A 9,196-nucleotide genomic window follows, 5' to 3' on the forward strand; every position below is an offset into this window, starting at 1 on the left:
TTAGATAATCAAGTCTATATGTTAATGCATGCAATTGTAGAATACAACTGCTTAGGATTCACCAATTATTAAGTCATGCAAGATATTTCAGATGACTATGGTGACGAATTTAATATAATTTTTGACTGAATAACAAGATTTGTCATTTGACATGTAGTTGCAAGTAATTTTCAAAAATCTATTAGCATTAAGATAGTGGATATTCAACTTGAATTTTGAGGCGATTGTGAGGGACCCCACTAAATCAGCTCTACTCCTCATTGATGGTAACCTATAAAAATATTTTTATCTGTAATGACAATTTTTTTTTTATTCAACACTTTTTCTACATAATATACAGACTGAAATGCTGAAAAAATGAAAACAAAATATTAAAAGACATCTGAGATATAAGGGATTAAAACTGACCTAAAGCACACTCAACAGAGAACAAACGTGATTGGTGCAAAATCACGAATAGTAATGAGTCAGGATTTACTACATGACAGGTGTTTTAAAATGTCATTTTCTGACTTAAAATCACCCTCATCAAACCTTAAGTAAAATGTATTTAATTCCTCAGCAAACTCTCTCACAGAACTAATACCATTTAAATTGGTTTTATTGCCCCCTCTATCTTCTTTACTCCCAGCCATTATGTTCACACTTTGCCAGGCTGATCTTAAGTTTTTGTGGCTAGACTGTTTCTGTTTCTCTATTTTATTATGTATGGTATTTGTTCACTTTTGTTTCATGTTAATTGAACCACACATCTGTAAAGTGTGTGTGAGAGTTATTAATATTATCTCCATAAAACTGCATGAATCAGTTTGCCTGATAGGAAACATTAATCTGTGTACACAGATTGTGAATTACCACACTAAATCAGCTGTACTCCTCATAAATGGTAACCTCACAGAAATATTTTTGATCAGTATTGACAGTTTATTTGCTCAACACTTATTCTACACAATATAACAATTAAAATGCAGAAAAAATTAAACCAAAACATTAAAAAACGGCCGAGATATAAAGGATTAAACCTGAACGAAAGCACACTCAGCTGAGGACACACAGGATTGGTCTAAAAACACGAATACTAATGAGTCATTTGCATATGGTCTATTCTCTAATAAAACACGATTTTAAAGAGTTTCATAAGCTTAAATATGATAATCAAAGTATGGGAAAACAACTTAGACATCAGATAATCAAATTCTGAATAAAAATATAGAAACAAGAACAAAGAAAAACACAAACAAACAAATGGTCATCACCATTGCCGAAATGCTGTGTCTCAAAACCTGGTCAACGGCCAAGGGTCACCTGTTCTTCAGGGTAATGCTCCCAACGGTTATCCCTGATAAGGATAATGTCTGCTTGGTTCTTGCATTGCCTTAGGGGAGACCTCTGGTAGAAGAATGATATATCTACAAAGATATATCCGCCAGACTGAACCTCGACCTGGCCTATTAATTTTTTCACTTCTAGTAAATAGTTGGAGGTCAGGATTATCTCTTTGAATACTTCAAGTCACATTTGGGCAAGTTCTTTGGTCATCTTGAATTTATGGAACTCCTTGGATGTTGACTGGAAGTATTCTGGAGAAAATCAGCAGGGAGTGAGTAGGCAGTGACATGCTCACGGCCAACTTTTACTCCTGAATCTACCTGTTGGATTCAGCTGATTTGGGCAAGGGCTCTCTTGTTCCCTAGAGATATCTGGGGTCCTGGGGAGTCTGGTCTCTGGATTAGCCAGAGTAGGCCCCATAGAGAAACAACTTCAGACTCTTCTCGGGTGACCTGGGCAACCTTGCGGTGTTAACAAAAGGTCACTTGGGGGAGTGGTAAGTATTCAGCCCCCCTGGGTCCACTTGGACAGCACGCAGGGAAGGTGGCCGGGGGCGAACAGGCCTTAAATGAAGCCCAGTCTTCTACTGGTGATTAGCACCTCCACACAACAGCACATTGTGCATCAACACCACCTACACCAGTCATTCGAGAACTTTTCAAAAAATCATCAATTCAAACATGAGATCTACTGAAGACTTGTTACCTCAGAATTTACTAGGATTAAGGTTAAGGAGTAAGATTAGATCTTCCATAGGGACACTTTAAAACACCAAATCTCAAATTATAACCCTACAACTTTTCAGAATGACCAGATTTTCCCTCTTTAAGATCCATTATTTACATGGAAAGATTTAATATAAATTCATAAATCAAATGTTTATAAACTACATGGGAAGATTTAAAATGTTTATTCTTCTAAAACTTGTAACCCAGATATTTTCAGAAAAACCCTACATGCCTTATCCATATACACTACAGATGTTCTGGAGGTTTCAAAAATAAGATCTTCTGTAACTCCTAGAACATCTAACCCCAGAATCTCTCAGTGAAAGTAACTGCACTTCACTCTTTTACAATATCTCAATTTCATGGGAATAGTTTGACCTTCACCTATAAATATTTCAACTTTACCGGTTCCAGTTTCCTCTTCAAAAATCTCAAATTTAAATGAAAACATCTGAAGTATCAAGAATTCCTTTTGGTAGTGAGAATCCTTTCAAATACAAAAGCGCTCACTTTAAGGCTTTCACTTAAGCAATGAAAATCAGTTTGGTTCTATTGTTTTTTTTTTTCTCCCCACATAGCGTGATTGTAGAAGTTCACAACTACACAATAGCATAGACCGTACACCTATTTCCAAAATGTATTTGTCAGACAGTACTCCATGTCATTTGCAGTGGTCTCATAATAAAGTTACCCCTTTGGGAGATATTTCTGATGACTGGTTTAAAATCTGTCCAGAACCTTAAAACTCAATATAATTTGCCAGCCAGCTGCTTTGAGGTTCACATTAAATCACCTCTTTGGGCAGCTCAGTGCTCCGGGCATATGAGTTACCTTGGTAATCTCTCAACGACCCATTCACTCATTGCATAAATGAATTCTTCCTTCAGTGGAATCTCCCTTATCTGCTTCATTTTCTTGAACATTCATATAAACTATTACAACTGTTTGGACTAAGGATCTTTGAGGATGTGCATGCTTTATTTTCACATCAGGTATGAGAGGTTTAAATCAGCTCAGTTTTCAGAGATTATTTTCGGTGTTTAATTTTCACTGCTGAAAGTCCAAACAATGAAAAAAAATCCATCCATGCTCAACTACACACGCCCCAAACCAAGCGAGCCAGTTTGCCAACCGACCAAAGTAAAGGGGGAAAAATAACCTCAAACCAGGCTCAGTTGGGCATGACAATTTCTCCTCTGGCCAAACGTCCTGTACAGAGCTGCAGTCTAGGCACCGGAGGCTGGAGAATGGTGGACATCCATTGTGGAGAAGCTGCAGATGGGAGAGGTCACCGGCTGGTGTACAGACTGACCCTTCTAGATCAATACGTAGACTCGTGGGTCACTAAATGGTCTTAAAGGAATCAATCTCATGCTCTATAATACACGAGGAGCTCCCTCAAATACTGGGCAGCTAAGGCATTGAGGGCTTTGTAGGTAAACACTAACATTGTAAATTAAATATTTAATAGGGAGTCAATGCGCTGCTGAAAGAACTGGAGTAATGTTATTTCTTAGTTCTAGAAAGCACTCTAGCAGCTGCATTTTGAACCAACTGCAGTTTGTTAGTGAGGCCAGCAGGGCATCTGCCTAGTAACTCATTACAGAAGTCTAACCGAGAGGTCATGAAAGCATGAATAAGCTTTTCTGCATCAGTTATTGATAGCTTGTCAGTTTGGCAACATTACGATGAAGAAATTGAGTTTTACAGATGCTTAATCTGGCCTTACATGGGTTGCTGTCAGAATTGGCCCCCAAATTACTGACTGAAGATGAGGACTAGGTTAGGGCACACTTGTCTGCTCTACAAAGCTGACCAATCACAGCTTGCTCTATTCATTGAGGTGTGCATCAGTGTCTGACTGCCACAGCAAGGGCTATGTGACCATCCACAGGTTGTGCTGAAGCATACTTGTGTGCTCTATGCAAAATTATAAATGCGTCTTTAGGAGTGCTGTTTCTGTGCTATGAGATTCTCTACATCCAGATTAAAATTTTTCATAAACTTTAGCTGCTTTTCCACTCGTGCTGAATCATTCTCTAAATGGAACTTTTCCATTTTGTGCCAAACTGTGCCAGGCAGCACTAATACAGTTTTATTTTCCACTAATGCTGCAACAGCTCTTTAAACATTACACAACCCATCAGTTACCTTTAATGCAATGTAAACCGCTCCCTTTGTTCAATTAAACTAAATAGCTGAAACCTTTTCAAGTTTAAAACAAAAGCAACCAAGTGACTAAACACTGCTATGCCACTCTTTCATATTGGGGTGCTACATATAGGAGAGTGTTACAGCACTTTTTTTTTTTTAGAGGTCATATGTTGCGCGCCTCTGGCTAAATTTTATTTGGAGGGGAAATGACATGTAACAATTGAAAATGTTTGCAGGGGGAATAAAGCATTTTAAGATCTCTGAACATGACAATTATACTATGACAATGCAACAATAGTGCATTTGTATTACAATAGCAGATGTATTTTGGACGGGCCTTGTCAAAAGTGAGCGGGCACTTTACCTAATGGCACTCAAATTTTTACGATCTATGATGATTATATAACATGACACATTTTGATGGTAAAATATAACTCCTTAAACCAGGGGTGTCAAACTCTATTCCTGGAGGGCTGAAGCCCTGCACAGTTTAGTTCCAACCCTGCTCTAAAACATCTGTAGGTTTAAAACAAGCCTGAAGGACTTAATTAGTTTGATCAGGTGTGTTTAATTAGTGTTGGAACTAAACTGCAGAACTGCGTCCCTTTTGGAACTGGGTTTGACATGTGTTAATGGGTGTTAAGTATTCAAACATTAAAGCAGCAAGTTAAATAAATGAATGTCAATGCATCAGGATATAAAGCACTCTTTATCAGCTTGACATTTTTAGAAAATGTTTGCATAGCTACACTGTAAAAAATGTTACCTAGATCTAACTTATAAAAAGTGAGGCAAGTGGCTGCATCGGACGTTTTAGGTGGCTTCAACTTCCAGCCTTTTTAAAGTATTTTAAACACTAAAACAATGCTTAAAACAAATGCAATAAAATTAGGTTGAGCCAACTAATATTTCTAAATTTACTAAAATCAGAAACTTACTTTTTTGTTAAACTTAACTTATACATCGCTATATGTTGAGTGTACTTTTTATTAAGTATTAAGAACTTAATGATTAAATAAAATTATCCATGCATATGTCATTTAAAATGAATTCAATTTACTTCTGGCTGTAACCTCAGAAAATAAATCTTCGTTTCTATATTGTAAGCACAATATACACTAGTAAAAACAGAAACAGACTTTCCTGTCAATAACTATTAAATAAGAATGGGAAGATGGATTAAAGACCATAACATGTGTTCAATATCAATCGATGTTCCTTTTAATAGTGACTACAAAATAGGCCATTAATGTGGCTACACGTACACAATACATAAATAAAAACATTAATAATACCAGATCCTATTGAGAAATCATCTAAGGCAACTCAGTGATGAGATTTGCATATTTTGATGAAGATTTAGGATGCATAATGTCCAGCCCCACAAAGAGTCTCTGATATATCTCAAATGTATACAGTTTTGATGGATAATTGAAGTTGAGGACATCGGTAAGTCCAAACAGCAGCCATCATGCATTTGACAGGTTTGGCAAACATCTGACAGTCCTATGATAATCCAAACTGTGTTGGGCTGATGGCAAATTTTTCCTGTGGGCAGCCGCATGCACCTCTGATTCCTCACAACTCTATTAGTAGAGACAAAAAAGAAACAGGAGTTTAGGTGGTTGATACCAAACAACGTTAAATAGCTAAATACTAAAGAGGAAATAACTACAAGTGAAATTACAAAAGTGCAGTGAGAATGATGCATGGATGAAACACCTTAGTTTATCAGTTAAAAATTACTTTAGTTAAAATTACCTAACTTTAATTTGAAAAATAAAAAAGTTACACAGGTTATTGTGTAATTACATTATTCCAGGTTTTTTAGTTATCAAATTTTAAAGAAAACTTTGATTTTACTCAGTGTAACAGTGTATGTCATTGGTTTCCTGTCAATCAAAGAATTATTAATTTAAGTATTATATATTTAGTTTATTTTGGCAACTTATAAAGCATAAGAATGTGTATGTAATTTAGATATTAAAACTGTTTGAAAATGGCTAAATGAAAATTATAGAATACAAATTCTATAATTTAATTGTCATCTTTATTTTGCACCAAACATTGCACATGTGATAATACAAATTTTATTAAATAAATAAATAAATAAATACATTGCCATTTTACACATTACATTAAGGTGTACATTAAATCTTTGCTAAAGCTACATCTAATTGACTTTCTTCAAATTTAATGTCACTGGCAAATGACAGTTCAGTGATTCAGTGTTATCAGTTACCTTTATTGAAAGACTGACAATAATAAGAAACTGCATTAGGATATTTTCTTTTACTGTTGCACACATAAAAAAAATCTTCAGATATCAAATGTAATTCTATGGAGCCCACTATTGTTTGCAATTTTACCAATGTTTTACTTGCCTGCAAATAATTATAGCTGTAATTGTATCTAATGGTTTTCTTACCTGGATGTGAAGTTTGAAGATCCACAGGTAACAAAATCACTTTGGTATCTAAAGACCAAGAACATGCATTTTAGAATGAGGTGCATACAATTTAAATGGTTCTGTAAACATCAGTAGTAAATGTAATTTAAGTTGAAATAAATTGTAAATCTGTAATTTATTCACTATGCAGCATTAAGAAAACTTATGGACTAAATCTCTAAAACACAAACTTTAAGTTATACTTTCTCTTACGTTAAACACACACTACTTAACTGTTGCATGCGTTTCTGCATTTAATATCCATCCTTAATGTGCTGCTATAACTTAGGTGAGCTAACTTTAGCTAAGTTAGCGCTAAACTGAACCCCCACACCCCGACCGCCCACCAATGACCTTGTTAATTGGTTCTGTAATGTTAGTTTTACCTACTAAGTGTTTTAAAACTACTTTCACTATTTTTCTCAATATCACTTTTAATCGTTAGCATAAACTAGCGTTTGTTAGCGTTAGCCAACTTAGCTTTCCATGTGAGAGCAGTCTAACTGTTAACATACCTGAGGCTACAGTACAATTTACAAAGCTAAAACCTCACCTGCCTAGCGAAGTCAGCAGTTTTGCATGACTTTACAATTATGATTTGGCTACATTTGCAACTTACCGTGTTAATAAGATCCACTGCTGGGAGCAGTTAATGTCGACCATTGCAGAAGCTGCGTCTGCCTGCTAAATCCCAGGCAATGAAAAAGGAGTCACGCCAAACTAATAAAATAACGTTTTATGAACACCTGCCCACATCGACAGCTGCTCTAATAAATTGTCTGTGTCAACTCACTTATAACATTTATTCTACACAATAACCATGTACAAATCTACTCAAATAATTTGCATTAGTTTTATTCAAAATATACAGTTATATAAAAACTGATTTTAAGTAAAAAGGAAGCAAATTTTATTTTTTTGGTATAAAACAACTAAAATTAACTAGATTGCAATTATTTAAAGTAGATGGAAGCAAATTTGTGAGTAGCACTTTTTACAGTGTACCCAGTATATTAAAGATCAGGGAACAAAACACAAACGTTACACAGCCCCATAAATGTCAAACTTGTGTATAACTGAATTGCATAATGGCCTACAGCTGAAATGCTGGAAGTTGCTCATTAACATGTCAACCTAGTGATTTATTTAGAGCAATACCAACAATTAGTTTATTAAATTAATTCATGTGACTAGTTTAGAGCATATATAGACTAAGAAATCAAACAGTACCTTGGACAGTGCCACTCTGTTAAGCTTTAGAGCAAAGTCCAAAAATTATTGAAAGTTGGCTTTCTACCATAGGCTTCGATGATGAGCATTTATTTGCTTTATTCGATGCGCAGCAGGAAAAAGTCTGCATGTAGTCATTGGTTTAATTCTCTCCTGGATCAGAGCAAGATTTGTGCTACCAAATACAGTGCGTGCAATAAACTTGCATCAGTCAGGCGAATTAAAGGTCTCAATTGCTTAGGATGTCAACCAAACTATTAAACTCTAGCCATTAATAAAATAGGCTATTTCATTATTTTAGATGATTGGTTAGAAAATGAAGAATGTATAGAATAAGTCAAAATTGAGTTATTCAGTTTTCTCTTCAAGAGACTGCTCTATGGTTTAAACCCTTGTAAACTATTGTTTGACCTGTATAATTTTCTTGTATTAAATGAAGTGTTTACTTATGGTTGTCTGGCTAGCATGCTTCTGAGCCAGCTGTGGTAGCTTGGTAACAGCCCTGACATCAACACTTAATCTATCGGCACAGTTCAGCACTGTCTTAACCGTGCTTGGAATTCCAGGCCGAGAACAGTTTGCAGTCGTGCTACATGGTTCCAGGCTCAGTTGAAAAACCACTAACTGTTCCAAAGGGTTCTTACAAAAGTTTGGCATGATCGTGGGAAAGCGTTTTTTTTCTTTGAGAAGTTGAGCAGATGACATTTTTATAGTATCTTTGATAAATTAGACTTTAAAACCTGCTTTTTCTAATTTAGCATTAAGCAGTTTTTTTTTTTTTTTTTAAAGAGGCTTGGAGACTGCTATTGTAAATTTTAGGAACTAATTCTAAAAGTAGGGATGAATTAAACAAACTAAACTTTGATCTTCATTACCCAGCATTTTGAATAGTGCATCTGCTTTTTCTGGAATGGAATATTGTCCTGACCCCTACACGCAACCACAAGGGTTTTTTTTTTTTTTGCTTTGCTTTTAAATGAGTTTAGATAAAGCTTAGATCTATATAAAGGGGAGAATGAAATGGCAATTTAATCAACCTAAAAATTAACTAACTCTTTGCTCACCTGTGTCCTGTCCCATATGGACTGGGGATGGACTCAAGACTGGTGCGTGAACCTGAAGCCCAGAAAGGCTGGAGTGCATGGGCTAAAAATGTCTAACATCCTTGGGTTCCTCTTTCTGAACTGTCAAGTAGAAAAATATAGCAGCAAATATGGCCTAACATTGGCAGTAACAATTTTATGCAGATGAAACAGCCCTAACCAACCCCCACCCCTAAACAACAGAAAGAAGCTTGGCATGTATT

At 35.6% G+C, this 9,196-nt stretch overlaps 1 long non-coding RNA gene across 1 annotated transcript; it reads right to left on the reverse strand.

Moving 5' to 3' along the window:
- Positions 1-5,413: 5,413 nt before the first annotated feature.
- Positions 5,414-6,730, reverse strand: LOC141379930 (uncharacterized). Its single transcript, XR_012397014.1, has 2 exons — positions 6,640-6,730; positions 5,414-5,797 (listed from the first exon to the last, which is right to left on the reverse strand). It is a non-coding gene; the product is annotated as an uncharacterized lncRNA (long non-coding RNA).
- Between the last annotated feature and the right edge of the window lie 2,466 nt (positions 6,731-9,196).

Source organism: Danio rerio, chromosome 21, assembly GCF_049306965.1.
Source record: "Danio rerio strain Tuebingen ecotype United States chromosome 21, GRCz12tu, whole genome shotgun sequence".
Taxonomy (NCBI): domain Eukaryota; kingdom Metazoa; phylum Chordata; class Actinopteri; order Cypriniformes; family Danionidae; genus Danio; species Danio rerio.